The sequence below is a fragment of the Elephas maximus genome, chromosome 1 (genome assembly GCF_024166365.1).
Source record: "Elephas maximus indicus isolate mEleMax1 chromosome 1, mEleMax1 primary haplotype, whole genome shotgun sequence".
Lineage (NCBI taxonomy): Eukaryota > Metazoa > Chordata > Mammalia > Proboscidea > Elephantidae > Elephas > Elephas maximus.
Window position 1 is genome coordinate 214,838,028 of NC_064819.1, and position 26,742 is coordinate 214,864,769.

The 26,742-nt window shown below is 39.8% G+C and overlaps 1 long non-coding RNA gene across 1 annotated transcript; it reads left to right on the forward strand.

The window, feature by feature from the left end:
• On the forward strand, nt 1-23,816 carry LOC126086540 (uncharacterized). The gene is made up of 3 exons (XR_007519549.1): nt 1-132; nt 2,084-2,342; nt 23,018-23,816. It is a non-coding gene; the product is annotated as an uncharacterized LOC126086540 (long non-coding RNA).
• The last annotated feature ends 2,926 nt before the right edge of the window (nt 23,817-26,742 follow it).

Below are 26,742 nucleotides of genomic sequence, written 5' to 3' on the forward strand. Positions count from 1 at the left end.
AAATATCTGAGAGCTCTCAGAGGAAAGAGCCTGTTGACTTTAAGGCTGTGTTGATCAGTCAACAAAGCAGAAACCTCTTTGCTCTGAAAACCATCTGGTGGATCTACAGGCACAGTTAAAGCTTATCAGAGAGTAAGTAAATGAACAACTTGGATACCTTCCGATGGTCCAACTTCAACCCTAGTGTCAACAGCAAGCTAAACAACAGAAAAAAGAGGGTCATGTCTAATGAAAAACGCAAAAGAAAGATAAGATGCTTTTCAAAAGGGTAACCTAGGATTATCTTTCAACCAAGGCTAAACTACATAGAAGATAAATTGCATGTTTAAATGCAGAATCTTAATAGTATTTATGACAGACCTCAGAGTCCAATCTCACTTAAGTGAGTCACTTTTTTCTGTTTGTCAAACCCGACTTCACCGAAAAGGATAGGGGACTTTGGCACCTGCCACTCAAGTCTTCCCTGAAATGGCAGCTACCAAACATCGAACATTGCTGGTGTGCACAGATGGATCACCGGAGACTGGTTGACTATTTCCACTGAATCTATCATTCTTTTGGCTGGCAAGGGCAAAAAATTGTCCTGGAAATAGAGCTGGAATAATCAGGTAGCACACTGAGTGAAATTTAGTATCTTATGGTAAAAAGAGCCCTGAACCAAAGTGCTGGGTTCTAGCACCTACTTGGCCAACCAGTACAATGAGTTTGGGAAAATCACGTAGCCACTCCACGTCTCATTTTTGTTTGTTTGTTTTAAAATAGCCTAGATTAGAAGGCTGTACATCTGAAGCACTTGGGATACTTGTTAAAAGTAGAGATTCCTCGACTCACCTCTGCAGATTCCGATTAGTAGTCTGGCTTGGGAGTAGGGTGGAGGTGAGGGTGAGGTTAGGGATGAGAGTGTGGGTTGGGATATGTTTTCTAAAAGTTCTCCTGGTGATTCTGCTGGTTGGCCAGTCAAATTGTGTCCTAAAATTCTCAGGGATGATTCCAGAAAACATCAAAGTTAATATCCACAATTAATATTGTATTAATGGAATTCCTGAGTGGAACAAATAGTTAACACGCACACCTGCTAACCAAAAGGTTGGACGTTCAGTTCTAAGCAGAGTTGCCTTGGAAGAAAGACTTAGCAACCTTCTTCTAAAAAATCAGCCATTGAAAACCCCATGGAGCACATTTCTACTCTGACACACATGGGATTGCCAAGAGTTGGAACTGACCTGAGAGCAACCAATTTTGGTTATTGTACTGATACAACTCTCTCAACCTGTGCAGAAAATACAATATTTGTTGCTCTTTCTTCCCATCTTTCAGAGACTAATCTGGTAGACCCCAGGGATAAAAATAGTAATAATAATAATAACCCGTTGCCGTCAAGTCAATTCCAACTCATAATGACCCTAAAGGACAGAGTAGAACTGCCCATAGGGTTTCCAAGGAGTGCCTGGTGGATTCGAACTGCTGACCTTTTGGTTAGCAGCCATAGCTCTTGACCACTATGCCACCCGGGTTTCCGATAATAATAATAATAACTAAAAATTTATTATGTGCCAGCACTGTTCTAGACACTTCACATGTCTTAATTCATACAGTTCTCTTAAGGACTCTGGGATATTACTATTATCTCCAGTTTTCAAATGAAGAAACAAGGCACAGAGAAGCCAAGTAACTCACATACAGTAACACAGATAGTGAAGTGCACCACCTGGAGTGCTTGGAGCACTTTCTCTCTGGAGCAGCCCAAGCAGCTTCCCTTTAACATAGGGTGGCGGCATGATTTGACGGAAAAAGCCCAGGCTTGGTATATCAGACACTTTTTCAAGTTCTGGGGCAACAGTTTACTAGCTACGTGATCTTGGATAAATTTGTTTAGCCTTGCTAAACTTCAGGTTCTTTACCTGCAAACATATATTATACTTATTTGTAAGGTATGATAAATAAGATATTTGTAAGGCATTAGCCTAGTCTTATAATAAAACCAAAACAAGATATTCCAAAAAATTTATTGACTCTGTGTTGGGTGCTGTTCGTTGAATAAAATATAAATAATAATTAGCATTTATTGAATATTGTGTTTCAGGAAGGAGTCCCTGGGAGGTGCAAATGGTTAAGCACTCTACTACTAGCCAAAAGGTTGGAAGTTCGAACCTACCCAGAGGCACCTTGGAAGACAGTCCTGGCAATCTGTTTCTGAAAGGTCACGGCTTTGAAAACCCTTTGGAGCAATTTTATGAGATGGAATCAACTCCATGGCAACTAACGACAGCAGCATATTTTAAGAACTGTGCTAAATGCGTTTCTGTATTATATTCATTTAATCCTTCGTAACGCCCCATGAGGTAGGTATTATTATCTCTATTTTACATATGAGGAAACTGAGAAGTTAATATTTTCCCAGAAGACACAAATGGTGAATGGCAGAGCCAAGAATGGAACCACGGTGTGTGCTGTGAGGTCCCATAATATAGTCCCTCTCTCTCTTTTTAGCTTGTGAGGACAGAAATGTATTTCTGAGATCAGGGTGTTGGCAGTGTTGAGTCCTTCTGAGGGCTCGGAGAGAAAATTGCTCAATGCCCCTCTCATTGCTTCTGGGGGCTCCGGGCATTTTTTGGCATGTAACTGCAGCATCACGTGGCTTCCTGTGTCTCCTCTCTTTTATAAGGACACCAGTCATATAAGATTTGGACCCATCCCACTCCAGTACGACCTCATGTTAACTTAACTGATAACAACTTCAAGGACTCTATTTCCAAACAAGGTCACATTCACAGGTACAGGGGCCAAAACTTCAACACATCTTTTGGGGGGGGAGGGGACACAATTCAACTCATAACAAATGGGGTGACTCTTTAAATGACATATATTTTCTAAGTATAAAATATTGTTGTCATTGGGTGCTGTCAAGTCAATTTTCGATTCATAGTGACCCCTTGTGACAGTGTAGAACTGTCCCATAGGGTTTTCTAGGCTGTTATCTTTACAGGAACAGATCACCAGGTCTTTCTCCCACGGAGTTACTGGTGGGTTAGCTTTACCAGCCTTTTACTTAGCAGCCAAGAGCTTAACCATTGCGCCACTAGGGTTTCTTCAAAGTATAATACATGCTTATTCAATAAAATGTTTAAATCAGAGAAAGGCATAGGAAAAAAATTAATATCTTCTATAATCTTACCCCCAAAAAAGCCATTACTACCAAGTCAGTTCCAACTCATAATGACCCTATAACACAAGAGTAGAACCGTCCCATAGGGTTTCCAAGGAGTGGCTGGTTGATTTGGACTTCTGACCTTTTTGTTAGCAGCCAAGCTCTTAACCACTGCACCACCAGGGCTGCCCTATAATCTTAAGCATGGTGTATTCAGAAATGCCTTTGGGTAAAAGTGCAGATAAACAAATTCACACATGTCAGGGCAGGTACAAGAGTAACAAATGTGAAGTAGACAAAGTCCAGTCCTGGGAGGCAGAAGTTGGACCTTAAGGTCATGTCCTTTCTGGACTTCAGCTTCCTCCTCTGAAATGGGGATGACATCAAAGAACTGACTCATTCCCAGGGGGTTGCAGTAAGTGTTAATTCTCTCTCCTTTCGTTCTCTTTGTAAATTGGGCTTGACAAATAAGGGAGAAGGAGATGATATAACAGAAAAGTTGTAAAAATGGCAAACATTTCTTGAATGATTACTTTGTGCAAAGTATGTTGTAGTAGTTGACCTCTAAGATGGCGCTCAATGATCCCTGTCTCCCTGTATTCACACTTTTTTGTAGTCCTCCCCCACACTGAACAGGGCTGACCTATGTGACCAATAGGATCCTCCATACATGATGGCATGTGACTTCTGATGCAAGGTGATAAAAGGCACTGCAGCTTCCACCTTGGTCTCTGCTATGGATTGAATTGTGTCCCCTCCAAATACATGTTGGGATCTCAATCCCTATACCTGTGGATGTAATGCTGTTTGGGAATAGGATTTTCCTTGTTATGTTAATAAGGCTATGTCAGTACAGGGTGTGTCCTAAACCTAATCACTTCTTTTTCTTGTTTTGAACATTTTATTGTGGCTTAGGAGAAAGTTTATATAGCAAACTAGTTTCCCAATGAACAGTTTATACACAGCTTGTTTTGTGACATTGGTTGCAAACCCCTGAATGTGTCACCACTCTCCCCCCTCTTCCTCCCTGGCTCCCCGTGTTCATTTGCCCAGCTTTCCTACACCTACTGTCTGTCTGAATTATGCTTTTGGGCGAATGCTACTCTTTAGGTCTCGTATAGTTGATTGTTCTGAGGTGTACATTCCTCACTGGTGTTATTGTTCATTTTATACGACCGTCTATTGTATGGCTATAATGTGATCTCCAGGAGTAATTTCAATTCCAAGTTTGAAATCTGTCTAAGGGCCATAGTTTTGGGGGTTCTACCCATCTCTATCAGACCAGTATATCTGGCCTTATTTATGAGTTTGAATTTTGTTCTATATTTCTCTCCCACTCTGTCTATGACCTACTACCGTAGTCCTGGTCACAACACCCAGTAGTGGTAACTCGGCACTATCTAGTTCTTCTAGTATAGGCTAGTGGAGACCTTGGTTCGTGTGGTCCTATTAGTACTTTGGACTAATTGTTTCCTTGAGTCTTTGGTTTTCTTCAATCTTCTTTGCTCTGGATGAGAAGAGACCAATTGTATATTAGATGGCTGCTTGCAAATTTTTAAGACCCCAGTCGCTACTCACCAAGATAGAATGTAGAACAGTGTATGGATTATGATATGCCTGTTGACCCAGATGTCCTCTGAGACTATGGTCCCTAGCCTTCAAGCCCAGTATCTCAGTCCCAGAAGGTGTATGGTTATGGCTAAGTTTTCATGACTGTGTCACCTGTGCACACTATTGCGTACATGATCCTTGCAGCATGTACACATATATATGTACATGGGTGTACTTCCAGATGACCTCCCACCCCTGTTCAGCTTATACATCTACCTATGTATCCACTCGTACATTATTGCTTGTTATTACTGTTGCAGGATTGTATATGTGTTAGTATTTACCATTGTTGCCTTTTACTTTTGCATACCTTTCAGCGTCTACCTTTATCTTGATTGCATTGTGCTGACTTCCCCCATACTGTGTATTATCTCTCCCTTCATCAAAGTTAGTATATGTCACTATCTAGGTAATGGCCTTCCCTCCCTCACACCCACCCACCCCTGGTAACCATCAAAGAATGTTTCTATGAGAAAACCTTTTCTTGACTTTTTATAATAGTGGTCACATAAAATATTTGACCTTTTGTGATTGACTTATTTCATTCAGCATAATGTCCTCCAGGTTCATACATGTTGTGAGATGTTTCATGTACTCGTTGTTATTCTTTAACATTGTATAGTATTACATTAGATGTATGTACTGTATTGTGTTCATCCATTCATCGGTTGGTGGGCACTTAGTCTGTTTCCATCTTTTTGCTATTGTAAAAAATGCTGCAATGAACATGGGTGTACATATGTCTATTTGTGTCACAGCTCTTATTTCTCTAAGATATAGACCTAGGAGTGGGATTGCAGGATCGTATGGTATATCTATTTCTAGCTTTTTGAGGAAGCACCATATCATTTTTCATAGTGGTTGTACCATTTTACATTCCCACCAGCAGTATATGAGAGTTCCAGTTTCCCTACAACCTCTCCATCATTTGTTGTTTTCTGCTTTTTTTTTTTAATCAGAGCCATTATTACTGGTGTGAGATGATATCTCATTGTAGTTTTGATTTGCATCTCTCTAATGGTCAATGGTAGAGAGGATCTCTTCATATATTTGTTGGCTGCCTGGATGTCCTCTTTGGTGAAGTATCTGTTTATGGCCTTCGGCTGTTTTTTAATTTGGTTGTTTATCTTTTTGTTGTTGAGTCGTTGGAGCTTTCTATAAATTTTAGAGATTAGACCCTCGTCAGATATGTCACAGTCAAGATTTTTTCCCAGTCTCTGGGTTCTCTTTTTACTCTTTTGGAAGTCTTTTGATGAGCATAAATATTCAATTTCCAGGAGGTCCCAATCTTCTAGTTTATCTTCTGCTGTTTGTGCTTTTCAAGTTATGTTTGATAGTCTATTTGTGCCATAAATTAGGGCTCTTAAGCTTGCCCCTATTTTTTCTTCTATGATCTTTATGGTTTTACGTTTTACATTTAGGGCTTTGATCCCATTGAGTTAGTTTTTGTGTATGGTGTGAGGTATGGATCTTGCTTCATGTTTTTGCAAATGGATATCCAGTTTTGCCAAAACCATTTGTTAAAGAGGCTATCTCTTCCCCTTGAATGGATTTTGATACTTTGTTGATTAACTGTCCAAAAGTGGATGGATTTATTTCTGGGTTCTCAGTTTAGTTCCATTGGCCTATGTGTCTGTTGTTGTACTAGTACCAGGCTGTTTTGACTACCATGGCTATATAGTAGGTTCTGAGACTGGAGATTGTGAGGCCTCCTATTTTATTCTTCAGTAATGCTTTACTTATCCAGGGCCTCTTTCCTTTTCTTATAAAGATGGCGATTAGCTTTTCCATCTCATTAAAGAATGTTGTTGGAATTTAGATGAGGATTGCATTATATCTGTAGATCACTTTGGGTAGTATTGTTATGTTCACAATGTTAAGTCTTCCTATCCATAAACATGGCATGATTTTCCATTTACACAGGCCTCTTTTGGTTTCTTGCAGTAGCGTTTTGTAATTTTCTTTGTATAAGTCTTTCGTATTCCTAGTTAGGCTAATTGCCAGGTATTTAATCTTTTGGGGGGCTATTGTAAATGGTATTATTTTCCTGATTTTTTTCTCAGAGTTCTCTTGGTTGGTGTAGAGGAATCTGACTGATTTTGTATTTTACTCTTGAACCCTGCCACTTTGCTAAATCCATCTACTAGTTCTTTCTTGTGGAGTCTTTGGCATTTTCTATGTATAGGATCATGTCATCTGTACATAGGGATAGTTTTACTTCTTTCTTACCAGTTTGGATGCATTTTATTTCCCAGTCTTGCATTATTGCTCTAGTTAGGACTTCCAATACAATATTGAAAAAAAGTGGTGATAAATGGCATCCTCATGTAGTTTCCATTTTCAAGGGAAATGCTTTCAGTCTCTCTCCATTGAGAATAAAGTTGGCTGTCAGTTTTGTATATATGCCCTCAATTATGTTTAGGAAATTCTTTTATATTCCTATTTTGCTGAGAGTTTTATCAAGAATGGGTGTTGAACTTTATCAAATGCTTTTTCTGCATCAATTGAGATGATCATGTGATTCTTTTCCTTGGTTTTATTTATCTGATGAATTTCATTGATTGATTTTCTAATGTTAAACTATCCTTGCATATGTAGTATGACTCCCACTTGGTCATAGTGTATTATTTTTTTGGTATGCTGTTGAATCCAGTTGGCTAAGATTTTGTTGAGTATTTTTGTGTCTATATTCATAAAGGATATTGATCTACAATTTTATTTTTTAGTAGTGTCCTTGCCTGGCTTTAGTATCATGGTTATGCTGGCTTCATAGAAATAATTTGAGTGTATTCTTTCCTTTTCTATGTTCTAAGTTCTGGAATAGTCTGAGTAGGATTGGTGTAAACTCTTCTCTGAATGTTTGGTAGAATTCTCCAGTGAAGCCATTTAGGTCAGGAGTTTTTTTGTTGGAAGTTGTTTTTTTTTTTAATGATCTCTTCAATTTCTTTTGTTATGGGTCTATTTAAATTATCCACTTCAGTTTGTGTTAGTTTAGGTAGGTAGCTTGAGTCTACAAAGTTGTCCATTTCTTCTAGTTTTTCAGATTTGTTGGAGTACAGTATTCTGTTATGATCCTTTTTTCTCAGTCAATTCTGTTGTAATGTTGCCCATCTGATTTGTTATTTTGGCTATTTGCCTCTTCTCATTCTTTTCCTTTGTCAGTTTGGCCAGTGGTTTGTCTATTCTATTGATCGTGTCAAAGAACCAACTTCTGGTCTTGTTGATTCTTTGTATTGCTTTCTGTTTTCTATTTTATTTATTTCTGCTCTAATCATTGTTATTTTCCTTTTCTGGTAACTTGGGGTTCTTTTGCTTCTCTTTTTCTATTTGAGTTGTAGAGTTAAGCTATTGATTTTAGTCCTTTCTACTTTTTTGATGTGCGTGCTTATTGCTATGAATTCTCCTGTGAGCACTGCTTTTGCTGTGTCCAAAAGGTCTTGGCCGCCATGTTTCTCTCAGTTTGTTGTACTGTGGGGACTTGTGTGTTGCTGTGATGCTGGAAGCTATGCCACCAGTATTCAGATACCAGCAGGGTTACCCGTGAAGGACAGGTTTCAGCTGAGCTTCCAGACTAAGACACACTAGGAAGAAGGACCCAGCATTCTACTTCTGAAAAGCATTAGTCAGTGAAAACCTTATGAATAGCAGCAGAACACTGTCTGATATAGTGCTGGAAGATGAGCCCCTCAGGTTGGAAGGCACTCAAAAGATGACTGGGAAAAAGCTGCCTCCTCAAAGTAGAGTCAACCTTAATGATGTGGGTGGAGTAAAGCTTTCGGGACCTTCCTTTGCTGATGTGGCACAATTCAAAATGAGAAGAAACAGCTGCAAACATCCATTAATAATCAGAACCTGGAATGTACAAAGTATGAATCTAGGAAAATTGGAAATTGTCAAAAATGAAATGGAATGCATAAACATCAATATCCTAGGCATTAGTGAGCTGAAATGGACTGGTATTGGCCATTTTGAATCGGACAATCATATAGTCTACTATGCTGGGAATGACAACTCGAAGAGGAATGGTGTTGCATTCATCGTCAAAAAGAACGTTTCAAGATCTATTCTGAAGTACAACGCTGTCAGTGATAGGATAATATCCATACACCTACAGGGAAGACCAGTTAATGACTATTATTCAAATTTACGCACCAACCAGAAATAGAAGATTTTTATCAGCTGCTGCAGTCTGAAATTGATCGAACAGGCAATCAAGATGCATTGATAATTACTGGTGATTGGAATGCAAAAGTTGGAAACAAAGAAGAAGGATCAGTAGCTGGAAATTTTGGCCTTGGTGATAGAAACAATACCGGAGATCGAATAATAGAATTTTGCAAGATCAACGACTTCTTCATTGCACATACCTTCTTTCACCAACATAAACAGCCACTGTAGTCATGGACCTTGCCAGATGGAACACACAGAAATCAAATTGACTACATCTGTGGAAAGAGACGATGGAAAAGCTCAATATCATCAGTCAGAACAAGGCCAGGGGCCGACTGTGGAACAGACCATCAATTGCTCATATGCAAGTTCAAGATGAAACTGAAGAAAATCAGAGCAAGTCCATGAGAGCCAAAACATGACCTTGAGTATATCCCACCTGAATTTAGAGACCATCTCAAGAATAGATTTGAGGCACTGAACACTAGTGACCAAAGACCAGACGAGTCGTGGAATGACATCAAGAACATCATCCATGAAGAAAGCAAGAGGCCACTGAAAAGACAGGAAACAAAGAAAAGACCAAGGTGGATGTCAGAGGAGACTCTGAAACTTGTTCTTGAGCATCAGGCAGCTAAAGCAAAAGGAAGAATTCATGAACTAAAAGGACTGAACAGAAGATTTCAAAGGGCCTCTCTAGAAGACAAAATAAAGTATTATAATGAGATGTGCAAAGAGCTGGAGATGGAAAACCAAAAGGGAGGAACACGCTCGGCGTTTCTCAAGCTGAGAGAACTGAAGAACAAATTCAAGCCTCAAGTTGCATTAGTGAAGAATTCCATGGGAAAAATATTAAATGATGCAGGAAGCATCAAAAGAAGATGGAAGGAATACACAGAGTCATTATACCAAAAAGAAGTAGCCGATATTCAACCATTTCAAGAGGTGGCATATGATCAGGAACCGATGGTACTGAAGGAAGAAGTCCAAGCTGCTCTGAAGGCATTGGCAAAAAACAAGGCTCCAGGAATTGATGGAATATCAATTGAGATATTTCAACAAACAGATGCAGTGCTGGAGGTGCTCACTCATCTATGCCAAGAAATATGGAAGACAGTTTCCTGGCCAACTGATTGGAAAAAAAAGAGATCCATATTTATGCCTATTCCCAAGAAAGGTGATCCAACTGAATGTGGAAATTATAGAACAATATCATTAATATCACACGCAAGCAAAATTCTGCTGAAGATCATTCAAAAACAGCTGCAGCAGTATATCGATAGGGGACTGCCAGAAATTCAGGCCGGTTTCAGAAGAGGACGTGGAACCAGGGATATCATTGCTGATGTCAGATGGATCCTGGCTGAAAGCAGAGAATACCAGAAGGATGTTTACCTGTGTTTTATTGACTATGCAAAGACATTCGACTGTGTGGGTCATAATAAACTATGGATAACATTGCGAAGAATGGGAATTCCAGAACATTTAATTGTGCTCGTGAGGAACCTTTTACGTAGATCAAGAGGCAGTTGTTCGGACAGAACAAGGGGATACTGATTGGTTTAAAGTCAGGAAAGGTGTGCGTTGGGGTTGTATTCTTTCACCATACCTATTTAATCTGTATGCTGAACAAATAATCCGAGAAGCCGTACTATATGAAGAAGAACGGGGCATCAGGATTGGAGGAAGACTCATTAACAACCTGTGTTATGCAGATGACACAACCTTGCTTGCTGAAAGTGAAGAGGACTTGAAGCACTTACTAATGAAGATCAAAGACCACAGCCTTCAGTATCGATTATGCCTCAACATAAAGAAAACAAAAATCCTCACAACTGGACCAATGAACAATATCGTTGTAAACGGAGAAAAGATTGAAGTTGTCAAGGATGTCATTTTACTTGAATCCACAATCAACAGCCATGGAAGCAGCAGTCAAGAAATCAAAAGACTCATTGCATTGGGTAAATCTGCTGCAGAGGACCTCTTCAAAGTGCTGAAGAGCAAAGATGTCACCATGAAGACTAAGGTGTGCCTGACCCAAGCCATGGTATTTTCAATTGCATCGTATGCATGTGAAAGCTGGACAATGAATAAAGAAGACCGAAGAAGAGTTGACGTCTTTGAATTGTGGTGTTGGCGAAGAATATTGAATATACCATGGACTGCCAAAAAAAGAACAAATCTGTCTTAGAAGTACAGCCAGAATGCTCCTTAGAGGCAAGGATGGCGAGACTGCGTGTTACATACTTTGGACATGTTGTCAGGAGGGATGAGTCCCTGGAGAAGGACATCATGCTGGGCAGAGTACAGGCTCAGCGGAAAAGAGGAAGACCTTCAACAAGGTGGACTGACACAGTGGCTGCAACAATGCGCTCAAGCATAACAACAATTGTAAGGACGGCGCAGGACTGGGCAGTGTTTCGTTCTGTTGTGCATAGGGTCGCTATGATTTGGAACTGACTGGACGCCACCTAACAACAACAACTACAGGTTTTGGTATATTGTGTTTTCATTCTTATTTGATTCTAGGAATTTTTTATTTAATTTTATAATTATTTCTATTACCCAGTGGTTTTTAAGCAAGGAGTTATTCAGTTTCCATGTATTTGATTTTTTTTTTTTTCTGGTTCTTCCTGTTATTGATTTCTAGTTTTGTAGTGTGGTCAGAGAAGATGCTATGTATTATTTCAATTTTTTAAAAATTTATTGATTCTTGCTTTGTGGCCTAATATATGGTCTATTCTGGAAAATGATCCATGTACATTGGAGAAGAATATATACTGTGCTGCTGTTAGGTGGAATGTTCTGCATATGTCTATGAGACCAAGTTGGTTAATCGTATTATTTGGATCTTCTGTATCTTTGTTCAGTTTCTTTCTGCTCTGTCCTTCAATGAAAGTGGTGTGTTAAAGTCTCCTACTATTATTGTGAAACTGTCAATTTTTCTTTTCAATGCTGTTAGAGTTTGTTTTATGTATTTTGGATCTCTGTCATTTGGTGTGGAGACATTTATTATGGTTACATCTTCTTGATGGATTACCCTTTAATCATTTTATGATTTCCTTCCTTGTCTTTTATGACGGATTTTGATTTGAAGTTATTTTAAGAGAGGTTACTATTCCAACTCCTGCTCTTTTTTAGTTACTATTTGCATGATATACATATTTTTCCATGCTTTGATTTTTAGCCTATTTATGTCTTTGTGTCTAAGGTATGTCTCTTGTAGGCAACATATTGATGGATCTTTTTTCTTTTTTAACCATTCTGCCACTCTCTATCTCTTGACTGCTGCATTTAAACCATTTACATTCAGTGTGATTATTAATAGGTATAAATTTACTGTTGTCATTTTGTTATGCTTTTTGTTGTGGTGTTGCCTTTTCTGTGTTGCACTTAATCTTGTGTGCTGAGTTCATTTTGTTTATGTCTTTTTCTTTCCTTCATTGTAGTTGATTTTGTGTTTACTGAGTCTTCATGGTTTTCTTCTTTATTTTGTTGAGTAGGTTTATTAAACTTTTTTGGGATTACTCTGATGTTTACCTTTATCTTTCAAAGTTTAAAAGAGTCTGTTATTTCCTGATATCACCATGACTTCCTTTCCATATGGGAGTTCTATGTCTACACCATTTACTCCCCCTTTTTCTTTTGAAGTTGTCATTGCTTACAAATTGACATCTCTGGTTTCTTGTTTTCGGTTCTATAGCATTATTTTAGTTTTAAGATTTCTCTATCTGAGTTGGCATCTTGGTGGTGCTGTTGTGTGGCTTATTCTCAGGTTGTTGTCTGATGTCATTGGTTCTCTATGTGAAGGACTCCCTTTAATATTTCTTGTATGGATGGTCTGGTTATACATTCCCTTAATTTCTGTTTACCTGAGAATGTCCTAATTTGGCCATTGTATTTGAGAAACAATTTTGCTTGGAATGTGATTCTTGATTGGCAATTCTTTTCTTCCAGGGTTTTATATATGTCACCCCATTGTCTTCTTGCCTGCATGATTTTTTGCTGTGAAATCAGAGCTTAGTCTTTTTGGAGTCCTTTTGTAGGTGATATTTTGTTTTTCCCAAACTGCTCTCAAAAATCTCTCTTTATCTTTGGACTTGGAGAGTTTGATTATGATATGTCTTGGTGACTTTATTTTGGGGTCTTTCCTGTATGAGCTTCTTAAATGGAAATCTTCTCATCTTTCATGATATTGGGTAGTTTTCTTCCAGCAAATCTTCGAAAATTCTCTCTGTGCTTTTTTTGCCTTCTCCTGTTCTGTGATTCCAATCATGCATAAATTATTCCTCTCCATAGTGTCCCACATAACTCTTAGACTTTCTTCATTTTTTAATTCTTTTTTCTCGTTGTTCCTCTAACAGACTGGTGTCAAGGGATTTGTCTTCTATTTCGCTACTTCTTTCTTTCATTTTTTCAATTCTTCCCTGTCTTTTGATTTTGATATTTTATAGTTAATCTTCTGGATTTCTAGTTGCTGTTTTGTATGATTTCTCATTGTCTATTTAATTTGTCATTTTATTCTTGTATTGTTTTCCTGAATTCTTCTAGGGTTTTGTCTGTGTTTTCCTTGATGTCTTTGAAAACCCTATACATAAGCCCTTTGAATTCAGGCAGTTTCATCACCTTCCCTTCCTCAGGAAGGTTTTCTGCCCCGTTATTATGGCCATTTGGTTGAGCCATCTTGTCTTGTTTCTTTATATGATTTCATATTGTCTGCCATCTCTGAGGCATTAAAATGTTATTTTACTTATGATTTTTTTTTTTTTTGATATAGTGGGTAGGGTGTGTTTTGATGATTGCTCATCTGATGGCACGTGGGCATTCTCTACCTGCCCCCAGGTGAACAGGGCAGCAGTAGGCAGGTGGAGCCCTTGTCGCTGTTCACTGTACGTGTGAGATGGCTGAGAGTGTGCTGGCAGGCACTAGCTGGCAGTATGGGAATGCTTACAGCCACTCACCAGGTGATCAGACAGCTGGCAAGGAGCAGGGTGGGCAGCTGGGGGGTGTGGAGGCACTCTCTCTGGCAGGAGAGAAGTCGGCTGGTAGGCTGGGGATTGTGGAGGCACTTTCTTTGGCAGGGAAAGGGTGGGGTGAATGGGCAAGATAGCACAGACACTGTCTCCAGCAAGGCAAGGGAGGGGTGGGATGGGTGACTGGGATCATACAGGTACTGTCCCCCTCTCTCTCAGTGGGAGAGGAGCAGGGCAGGCAAATGGAGGTCATGCTAGCGTTTTCTCCAGCAGGGGAGGGTCCGGGTAGATAACAGTGGGTGCGTAGACACTCTATCTGATGGGGCAGGGGCGGGGTGAGCAGCCAGGGGTCACACAGGCAGTGGGTAAAGGGGCACGGCAGGCACCCAGGGGAGCACACGTGCTGTCTTCAGCGGGGGGGGGGGGGAGGGTGGCGACCAGGGAGAGGGGAGAAAAAAAGATAAGTGAGGAAGCTCATCTATTGCTCTGTTTTTGTCACCCACCCTACCAGTCTGCTGCTGGAGAGTCGCCTTGTCTCAGGGTCCTGATTTCCTCCTTGATCTGTGTATGGTGGCACCTCTGAAGCCCTTGTCCTCTTTCCTGTACTTTTCCTCCTTCACTCCAGTTTATGTCCTGCTCACCTAGCTTCACTCCGGGTATATCTACACGGTTTCTCTGCTTCCTATTGGGACTTCTGTGATATTGTCTTCCTGTGCTCCTCACCTAGGGTTGCTGCTGGCTTTGTCACAAAATGACCTCACTGTACCTAGTTGTCTGGCAAGACACCTCCACTCTGTGTCTCTCCCTGTTCACTGCTGTCGTTCAGTATTTTTTCCAGTCAGTGTTTGATCTAATTCTATATCCCTTCATTTGATGCTCAGGGATCCAGGGCTGTCATCTGTATCTGTTATACTTTGTTTTTTCTCAGGTCTTTGCTGTAGAGGGGTGGAATGGTACATCTAACTAGGCCACGATCTTGAATCCAATATATTGTCTCTTCTGTTTAAATGTGAATACGTGAAATTAATTGTGTATAATTTTTGTGAAACGAATCTAAATGAAGGTTTTTTTCCTAAGTGTTCTGATGACTTACAAAAAATGTTTACTATTAGCCTCAGAATAAGAAAAATCAGTTTTTTCCTTCTTTATGATGACTTGAAAACCCTGGTGGTGTAGTGGTTAAGAGCTATGGCTGCTAACCAAAAGGTCAGCAGTTCAAATTCACCAGGCACTCTTTGGAAACCCTATGGGGGCAGTTCTACTCTGTCCTATAGGTTCGCTATGAGTTGGAATTGACTTGAGAGCAATGGGTTTGGTTTTTTGGTTTTATGATGACCTCATTTACTAGCTAAAAATCAAGATACATGATCTTATAGGGGGGCAAAATGGCCAAAAAGAATCTAGATGTTTCTTCCCCTCCCCCTTTCTCCCAAACTCTGTGACATCTATGGCTCTACACTTACCCAAGGTCAACTTTGAGTGAAGAAATATGTTGTCCCTAGGGCAGCATTCTTTTCCAGCTCTAGAATTCTTTAGTGTGTGAACTGTTGCCCAGCCCCTGATTTTTTTTTTCTCTGATTAGTCAAAGGGATGTAGGAACATTTGTATTCTCTTCTCTGGAAGAATTCCTCTGTGACCTTTTCCACCTCCACCCAGCCCGCCGGGTGACTCAGAGAGAGAAGCTTAGTTTTTAGGGAAACTGCTAAACAAACTGGGGTTACGTTTCCTTTTTAGGAAAATTTTCTGGATTTGTGTAAGATCAGTATCACTTTTTAAATTTTAAAAATGTGCTGGTTATAAAATTCTTGGGAAAATATAAGGTAGTATTGATGTTTTCAAAAGAAAATGCAGTGTAATCACAAAACTATGCAACAGGCACTGGATATAAAAGCCTCTTTTCTAATATAACCAGAAAAATGAATGTAACCACTGAATCTCTATCTGGAAGGATGGAAGTCGTTGGCTACTCAAGGCAACCACCAGAGGGGCTGGAGGTCAAGTCCACTGAGGTACCACAGAGAAACCACACTATTCATCCAGCCAACTGGAGACAGTTAATCAATCACTAAGACAGAAAAATGAACAAAGCAACTTGCTTCTAGAATTTAAAGAGGCTAGCCTCAGGGAAGGAATTTTGCTCTTTTGATACATCGACCCCTCAAATTAATCTCAGATAGACTCGGGTCTTCATTACCTTATCATTAGCTGAAGGAAGATAAGCAAAATACGTAGGGCCCTGGTACAGCTGGATTGAGACATTTAATGGAATAGCTCTTGGAGAAGTTTCTGCTTGTAATGAGTTGGCAACGAATTACATTTTGTGATGATTAAACAAGAATTGTTATTCCCATATATGTGGCACAACACCGCAAAGAAATTTACAAAAATTTATTCCTATATTTTATGTCTTAACCTCATTCCTAGCCTTGAGTTTCCAAGCTATAATTTTTCTTTTGTCTAGATTTTCCCACCCACTTAGTTTGAATTTTATTTAATCTGTATATAAATAGACTTAAATCTTGTGAAGAAATTGGCAGGTAACTAAACGATTAAATATTTTTTTAAGAGTGTGACAGCAAGAAATTTCTACCTTTTTTTTTTCTCTCTCTTTTTCTTCTTTCTTTTTTAAAAAAACAAAGATTGGTTGACAGTCGGGTGATCTCAGGCCTAAAGTATTTTGGCTTTACACTTTGTTCAGGACTCCTGGTAAGCTGTGGTTGGCAAGTGATCTGCAATTAAGATGACAATCCCTCACCCTCCCCTTCTGCCCCAAGCTTTGCATATATAAGTTGAGACTTCGGGTTTTTACATTGTACTAGGGGTTGTTTGAGCACTCTTAAAGATGTCAATATTATTGCCTTTTTTGGTTGACAGATTTGTAGTTGTTGTAACTAATGAGCTAAAAAATAGAGATTTTTGCAAACTTAAACTAAAACTGCTGTTACTTAGGCAAAAACAAACAAACAAAAATCTCGTTTTCCATAATTAATTTCAACGGACAACAATCTGGACCAATATTCTTTCCCCCACAGTTGGAAAATTTTAAATATATACATTTTAAAGAATATTACAAATGCAAAGCAGACAAAATACTGCCACTTAAAACATGAAGGCAATAAATTGTTCAAAGCCATGCTAAGTTAATTAATAAGAACTCTTTCCCCAAGCACTCCCCAATGTATTGAGGTTGACAGAAGAAAAATCTCTTTTTCTCACCCCTCCTCTCCCCTTCCTTTGCCAAGTGGGAAAACTGGAGTGAGTGGCTAAGTACGGGGACACCAGCTTTAAGTTTATGCAAAAGGACCAATTTATCCCTTCCAGTCGCCTGGGTACAGTTAGTGCCATTAGAACGGGATGCTGGTAGCATATGGCCTGGCCGGAAGTCCCAAAAAAGAGGCACAGCTGGGTGGGGCAGAAGCACAGCCCTCCATTTTCATAGCAGCTACCATTTTCCCAAACTGTTTTTAGACTCCTTAGGGGGTTGGGGTGGGAACAAGTTATGCTCACTTGGTAGTGGCTTGGTTTGCAAATCTGGGACTGAAGCCAGATAGAGTTTTTCTCCCATAATTCTGGAGATGATGTGTGCTCTCCAGAGAGTCATCAAGTTCCAGTCTCTTAGAATTCGGCCTTGGAGATCATCTGGTGAATCCATCCACTCATTTTACACACGAGGCAATAAAGGCTCAAAAAGTTAAGCAAATTACCCATTGTCACATAGGTAGTCTCATAGAGTTAGGAAGTCGGTTTCTTCCAACTCATTCACCTTTGATAAACCAAGTACAATAATAGTACATTAAATTTTTCAGATATGATTTCAAGATACATAAAAAATGGGCTTTCTTTGTTATATATATGTGTGTGTATATGTATATATATATATAATTTTTTATAATGACCAGTATCTACATGGAAATTGAAAACCTCAGTCAAAAATATTTTTCCCCTTATCAATTAATGCTAATTTACTGAATATTTGCTATCTGATCAACATCATGTTATGATCAGACAATATCTGGGCCTTGAAAGAACTTATAATTTGCATAGGAGTCAAGATACATAACTAAGAAAATATAACGAAAGGTATATATGTTTAAAATGAATGGTACTGACAATAAGTGTTAAGAATCCAAAGGACACAATCATTATGGGATAGGGTGCTCAGGAAAAGCTTCAAAGTAAAGGTGGACTTGAGCCACACTACTGAAAGGGGAGGAGAAATCATGAGAGGGTACTCAGATGAAAGAAGAGAGTGAACAAAGGCATGGGATGGGCATAAAAGACTTTTCAAGAAAAAAATAGAAAGAAAAGTCTAAGAATAATGAGGAGCATAGTTTGCTCCTAGACCCGGATGACCCGATTTTATCATGAGCAATTGGGAGCCATGGAATGCTTTTGAACAACATGAGTACTATGTGTCATGGATTGAATTGTGTCCCCCAAAAATGTATGTCAGCTTGGCTAGTCCATGATTCCCCACATTGTGTGTTTGTCTACCATTTTGTCATCTGATGTGATTTTCCTATGTGTTGTAAATCCTGTGTTTATGATGTTAATGAAGTGAGATTGGTGGCAGTTATGTTAAAGAGGAAGGACTCAATCTACAAAATTAGATTGTGTCTTAAGCCAATATCTTTTGAGATATAAAAGAGAGAAGGGAGCAGAGAGACAAGGGGACCTCGTGCCATCAAGAAAGCAATGCCAGGAGCAGGGCTTGTCCTTTGGACCCAAGGTTCCTGCAGGGAGAAGCTCCTAGTCCAGGGGAAGATTGACAACAAGGACCTTTCTCCAGAGCTAACAGAGAAAAAGCCTTCCCTTTGAGCTGGAGCCCTGAATTCAGACTTTTAGCCTACTAAACTGTGAAAGAATAAATTTCTCTTTGTTAAAGCCATCCGCTTGTGGTATTTCTGTTATAGCAGCACTAGATAACTAAGACACTATGTTAATAAAGTTGAGGTGATAGCAAAAGGTAGGCTGGTTTGAAGGAGAAAGAGTTGGGTGAGTGAGGCCAGTTAGGTGGTCATTATACACGTTCAAGTATAGTACAGAGAAAAAAAGAGGGGGTAGTGTTGAGAACGGATGATATAGATATGTGAAATATTGCAAAGAAAGAATCAATAGAGCATGTTAACCAATTAGATATTGGGAGCCAGGAGAAGGCAGGAATCCTAGGTTCAAGCTATGTGACCAAAACTGTGATATCAACTGATGGACTGGAAAAGGCAAGAGTGGGAGAGAATATTAAAGAGAAATTCAGTTTTAGATTTGCAGAAGTGGAAATGATAAAAAGACATCAGAAGAAATGAGAAAGGGCTTTGAAAAATGTATACAGCTGCACAACTGCAAGGTATTGTTGTTTAAAACATTCCTAAAGAAAGGCTTTTAGTTTTCATCTGCATCTTTGGGCATGGGTTCAATAGTTTTGGTCTTGTCAACTTAACCAGTTGAAATGGGGCATGATTTAGTTGATTGCAATGTATGACATATTCTTTATACAGAAGTAGAGAGATTGTAACTGAAAGGCAATTTCAGGTTCACTTTATAATAATGGAGAAAGCATTGGAGACATAAGCCCTTTAATATTGTATGCAATTGAAAATAATCCTATGGAAAATTGAAAATAAGGCCAACAACTTCAGTATTGTTTTACATTAAGCTGCTGAGTTCAAGCATTTCAACATGTTATTGCTATAAAATAAATTTAGAGAAATTGAGAGAAAATACTGTGTAAAATGGTTGTGCATTAACTGTGTTGAGTTCAGATCAAATAAAGCTTTATTGTTTATAAAGCTATTTAATTTGCCATCATTCTGACCTAGAAATTTTGATCCCCAAAGCAAAGGGAGCTTTGTTAACACAGGGTAAACAGGAATTGTACTTATTCTTCTTTCTTCCTCCAGTCAGGGTTGACTTATCCATTAGGCAGAGTAGGAACAGTGCCTAGGGTCCGTGATACTTTTAAGGGGCCCATGAAACTTTATTAAATTTCGCCTAAAAAATAAAAAAGTTGAAGAAAGAAAAAAAAGTTGAGGCACCTAAAATTATAACGAAAATAATTTTTAATATTGATATTACGGTGAGAGGGATCCACAAAGGCAAAAGTATAGAAGGCCCATGAAACTCGTAATGTGGCCCTGCCTCCTATACTTACGTCTGACTTTCTGGCTATAACCATAAGCTCATTGCTTTTCCCACTATTCTGCAGGAAATTATGAATTCTGTGAACCTGTTATTCTTTTTAGTTTATTTTTATTCAAGTTATGTTGTCGTTGTTGTGGTTGTTGTGAGGTGCTGTCGAGTTGATTCTGACTCATAATGACTGTGATGCTTAAGATTTTGTGTCAGCTTGGCTAGGCCATGATTCTCATTGTTTTGGCAATCGTATAATGTTGTGATCGCTTCCCTGTTGAGATTTGATATGTGATCACTCCCATGATGGGATATGCTGTGAGCAGCCAATCAGTTTAAACGGGGTTTCCTTGAACCTGTGGCCTGCATTGGAATAAAAGCAAATGTTCTGGGTTTTGCCTGCTCTGGATCCTGCAGCTGGCTCTTCTTCACCTGACCCCTAGTTCTTGGGACATGAGCTAGCAGTTTACCTGTGGTCTTCACTGCCAATCTTGGGATTTGTGTGAGCAAAAGCCCTACTTTCTGACCCACCGATCTCGAGTTCACCAGCTCTTGTGACTGCATGAATCAGGAGACGCTTCTATCCTGATCCACGGACTTGGGACTTTCCAGCCTCTACAACCACATGAGCCATTTCCTTGATATAAATCTCTCTTTACATATATTTATACACTTTACTGGTTTTGCTTCTCTAGAGAATCCAGCCTAAGACAGCAACTCTATGTACAACGGAACACAACGCTGCTCGATCCTGCACCATTCTCACAGTTGTTGTTACGCTTAAGCTCATTGTTGCAGCCACTGTGTCAATCCATGTCATTGAGGGTCTTCCTCTTTTTTGCTGACCCTCTACATTCCCCGGTAGTCTTTTGAGTGCCTTCCAACCTGAGGGGCTCGTCTTCTGGCACTATCAAACAATGTTCTGTTGCTATTCATAAGATTTTCCCTGCCTAATTCCTTTCGGAACCTGACATTGCCTTTCGGAAGGAGACCACCAGGTCCTTCTTCCTAGTCTTTCCTAGTCTGGAAGCTCAGCTGAAACCTGTCCACCATCGGTGACCCTGGTGGTATTTGAATACCGGTGGCATAGCTTCCAGCATCAGAGCAACATGCAAGCCCACACAGTATGACAAACTGGCAGACACATGGAGGATTCAAGTTATATGTGCACATAATTTCAAGAATCAGCTAGTTTTACAAAATTTGCGAAGCAAGTCTACATCTCCAACCACTTCTTGTTCATATTTACTTTCCCAGAGGCCTATACCACACTTTGAAATTTTTTAACTGATTCTTCTGCTATTTACCCCCATGTCTCTAAGTAAATATGCTTGTAATGCTACCCCTTGATTATTTTAAGTTTAGACATTATCTATTGATTTCCCACCATGAAGATGAGGATTTAGATATCTTTTCTCCCCAACCTTACTGTTATGGCTTGAGTTATGTCCCCCCAAAATATGTGCTGTAAATCCTAACTTCTGTGCCTGTGGTTATAATCTCATTTGGGAATGGGTTGTCTTGGTATGTTAATAAGGCAGGATTAGTGTAGGGTATATCTTGAGTCAATCTCTTTAGATATACAAAAAGAGATTAAATAAGGGAGCAGAGAGAGAGAAGGGGTAAGACAGATGCGAAGACACAACCAATTAGGAAGCAGAAACTGAAGAGATGAGGACTTTACTCCAGAGCCCACAGAGAGAAAAAGCCTTCATATAGAGCTGGCACTCTGAATTCGGACTTCTAGCCTCCTATCTGTGAGAAAATAAATTTTGTTTGTTAAATACCTGTGGTATTTCTGTTATAGCAGCACTACATAACTAAGACACTTACCAAACAGTCATAAATACTTCTCATTTATCCCTCCTTTTTATTTAGATTTACTATCATTTTATTAACTCAACATTCAGTGTTAACATTATTATGCCTATGTACGCTATTCCATTTTGAGTCATTTAGTAAACTATGATTCCTTTTCCTTTACTGCACTACTTCACCACTTTACAATTCATTCATGTCAGGCATTACATTCATTTTATCTTCTTAAATCTCTACTGGAGCATTTGGGCCTGTATTAATCCAGACGGGTTGCCCTCCATGCTTGATGCACCATCCTGGGTCGGTGTGGAGACTCCTTTTGCATTTCTTCCATATTGCATCTCTTTTTTCCTTTAACTCGTGTCTTCCTTTTTCTTGGCTTACTCTCTGGTTTTGGTGGTATATATCCTTCAGTAACTCCCCAAGATAAGGTGTGTGTATGGATGGGGGAGGGGTGGTTAGGGGTGGGTGGTAAAATATTTGACTGAAAGGTCTTTACCTTCACACTTCGTTGAAAAGTTGGCTGCATATTGAATACTAGGTGGAAATAATTTCCCTTCAGAATTTTGAATGCATTACTCCATTTTCTTCTACCTTTCTGTGTTACTGTTGAGAAGTCCAGAGCCATTTTGACTCCTGATACATTGTATGGGCAATCTCCAATTTACTTACATACGAAGTTACCAACCAACTCTCGTAAAGCCTATCATAGGAAGACACTGACTCAGTATTTGGACACCCTGGTTCTCAAAAACGGGGTACGTTTTTCCCGCGTGCACAGGTGCCGAAGCGGGTCCTTGGGCGGCCACCGGTGGCGGGCGGGTTTTGCGACCTGGTGCGCCCAGCCAAGGCCGGTAGCAGCCAGCGGCGAGCCCGCATGCACCTGCCTCCCTCGGAGCTCATAAAGGGTAAGCTCCACGGCCCGCATACCCTAGGCACAGGCGCTCCACTCCACATGGCGAGCTCCACTCCGCATGGCGGGCCTGCAGGACGTGCGCCAACTTCCTACATGTTCTCCTCCGAGTACAACTGGTCAGTGCGCAGTGCTGGGCACACGGCTGGCCGTCCGCATCACCCCTTTACCCCCGACCAGAGATCTAATTTCCTTACTCCACAGAATAAATTTTTTACAGGTTTTTCACAGTGACAGTTGTTGCTTTTGTTACAGGTTGCTGTCAAGTGGAATCTAGCTCATCGTGACTCCGTGTGTGCAGAGTAGAACTGCTCCAGAGGGTTTTCAAGACTGTGACCTTTAGGAAGAAGATCGCCAGGTCTGTCTCCTGAGGCACTGCTGGGAGGGTTTGAACTGCCAGCCTTCCAGCTAATAGTTGAGTGCTTAACCATCTGTGCCACCCAGGGATTGCAGAGAATACACTTCGGATCCGCTGGAGTGGGGAAGGGGCAGTTGTTCAGCAATAAGGAGTGGTCCAGGGCAGCCAGGGGCCTAACTCCTTTCGACCCGTCCTTCTTATCCTCTCCCCACCACCCTGCACATCCAGAGTACCTGATGTCTCTAATTCCTGAGCTTCTGGGGAAGGATTCAGTGGAAATTAGATTTATTCTCAGCTGCCCCTGTGAAGTCAATTTCTACTTGACCATCTACTTTCCTGCTTCAAAGTGTTGTTGTCATTGTCTCTCCCTCTCTCTCCCTGTGGTTTTATGTCTCAAAATAGCTTCCTTTGGTATAGTTTTTCAACTGGGGTGTGGGAAGAAACAAAATTAGATGGTGTGTTCAAGCTTCATCTTACCTGAAGTCACTGCGGTTGAGTTTTTGAATATAAAGAGTTTGAAATATGTAACTTTTTATACAAATACAGTGATGCATGGGGCTTTTGAAGACACTGATAACATTCTGTAAAAATCTATGACCATACCAGACTGACTTAAGATAGTTATTGTGCTAACTCAATGTTTTGCAAACTTGTTAATGTCCTAACCCTGTTAAAGGAAAAATGAAATCTTACAGACTTGTGGCGCTGACTTATATCATTTTAATTATAATGTTACTTAAATGTGTGCAAACATAAATATAAGCTGTTTTTGCTTACAGAACTTGTTCATCTATATAAGCAAAAAAAAAAGAAAACCCTCTAACTTAATACAAGATCACATATAAATTCAAATTAACAACGTAAATTTAATGTGACAGATGTTATTTTCATGGATCTAAATTGCTGCTCTAAATACAAATATAATTCTGCTGTATCATGGGTTCTTTTAAGTTCACCATCCATATAATACCAGGTGTTGCATGAGAAACAAATCTACCCAATTCTCTGAATTTTAAATTCAGGGAAACCTTCTTTCTATATAGCAAGATATGTTATCATGTAAGCATCATTTAGCAAGAATGCATCTTTTACCCCTTGAGCCTGCATCTGTTCTTCTCATATTAGCCTCTAACACAGGAGATTGTGCTTCAAGATGCCAAGGAGATCGTAAACACCAACAGGAATTTGGCCCTTTTGATTTAGAGGTATTCTCTGAGGAAGGCTTCTGCTGCAAATGTGAACTAACGAGACACCCTTAGGTCCTTAGATCCCTGAGAAGCCTCCTAAGAGGAGGTGACTGCTGTTTCAAAGAATTAAAGGAATGAAAAATATTTTTCCTGGATTTTCTTTGAAAAGTAAGAGCAGGTAAGTGTATGAAGATGTTCGTTGGAGGAAGGGTACACTTGGCCTCATGACATGATTTCATTCTAGTGTAGACAACCATTAGTTTGAGGAATGTGGTGACTGTAACTACACTGAGAAGCAGTTGTCCTAATTTTATAAAATAAAACAGTTGAATTTGTTAAAGTAACTAATATTTAAAATTGCCTGTATAAAGCCAATAAACTGCCCGAGTATTTTACCCTTGTACAGTGACTGAAAGAAGCTTTGGTGATACAAACAGTTAAGCACTCGGCTGTTTGGTTGGCAGTTTGAACCCACCCAATGGCTCCACGGGAGAAAGATGTGGCGATCTGCTTCCATAAAGATTACGGCCTAGAAAACCCTGTGGGGCAGTTCCACTGTCATATGGGGCCATTTTGAATTGAAACCAGCTTTAGGGCACCTAACAGAAACAACTGTGACTGAATCCTTAGGATCTTTCTCAGATTCACAAGCTGGAAATGCCTAATAATTAACAAGGAGGTGCTTGTCAGTGCCTTCCAGTTTTCTAGTGGAAAAGTTCACAGCATGTCTGGCCTAACCTCTAGGCATTCGTACCATGTTGTTGTTTCTGTTAGGTGCTGTCGAGTTGGTTCTGATTCATAGTGGCCCTATGTACAACAAAACGAAATGTTGCCCTGTCCTGCACCATCCTCACAATTGTCCTCAAAGTGGCATCTTTGCTTTTTAACACTTTAAAGAGATCTTTTGCAGCAGATTCGTAACATAGAATGTGAAAACTAATGTGACAATATGTCTTTTAAAAGCAGGGTAAGAACCCAGAAAAGTTTAGCATCCACCTCAAAAATACAAGGAAGTTTTCTCGAAGGAAAGCCTGGCTGATAGTATCAAGGAGGGCCAGTTTATTAATATCATAGCTTGATGAGGCTCAGGTTTATGTCCTGTTGGCCATTTTTCCACAATATATAGAGGTTGATGCCCAGAGGGAAGTCCCACAAAGAGGGTCAGGGTGACAGTCTGGGTTATAAAGCCGGCACTTTGTGAGGCAGTCAGCCGGGAGCTCAGTGTTTGCTCTCCAGACAGGCATCAGGAACATTGACCTGACCCAAGCAAGCCTTCCTGTCTGTTATAGATTGAATTGTGTCCCCCTAAAGTATGTATTTCTTGGCCCCTGTACCTGCGGATATGCTCTTGTTTGGAATAAGATTTTTCTTTTGTTATATCAATAGGTTATACCAGTGTAGGGTGGGTCCTAAACCTAATCACTTCTGAGTTACAGTAAAGCCTATGAAAGCTAGAACCCGTGAAAGGCAGAAACTTGTCACAGAAGGAAAACTAAAATGTTTTCTGCAATAGAGAATGACGGAAAAGTGGTAAGACTGCACCCTGTCAAAGGTGGAAAACAGGCAAGACCCAGAAAGACAAGGCAGTTCTGAAACCATGTCTCACAGATTTCACTGTATAGGTAGTCCTCGATTTACAACGTATTCGAGTTATGACGAACTTTGCTTAAGATTGTCAGTGTATCTGGATCATTACATCTTTCTGGGAGAAAGTTATGGGAAAATACATGCAAGGGATGGAAAAAATTGCTGAGTTATGTGAACACACTCCAAGCATTTTATCAGGATAATATGATGGAAGAGATAGGCAGAAAAATCACCCGTATGGCAAAATGATGAATTTAGTATATGATATTGTCAATGTGGAATAGCTCATAGATCACGAAGAAGGGGAATTGACAGATCAGGACTTAATGAATTTTGAAAAGGAAAGAAATGCTGAAGAAAGAAATAATGAGGAAGAGGAAGGAAAGAAATTGTCCAAAAATTTTCCCGTGAAAGGATTAGCTGGAGTTTTTTTCTAAACTAAGTCAGGGGCTTCAGTTCCTTGAAAACATGGACCCAAATGCTGATCGCTTTGTTAAATTTAATAGGTAAATTTGGGAAGCTGTAAGATGTTACCTTGAAACATATTAAGAAAAAAAGAAATAGACCATATAAACAACTCACTAATTTGACTAGTAATGCTATATGTATTCCCAGGGATAATTCAGATGATCTAGAACCTTCCACAAGTGGAGTTATTACTGAAACTGACAAAATGTCAACATTGTCCAACTCTTCTTCATTGTCAGAATAAATTTTTATGATTTGTGTATTTTGTAATGTACCCTGGTGGCGTAGTGGTTAAGTACTATGGCTGCTAACCAACGGGTCAGCAGTTCGAATCTGCCAGGCGCTCCTTGGAAACTCTATGGGGCAGTTCTACTCTGTCC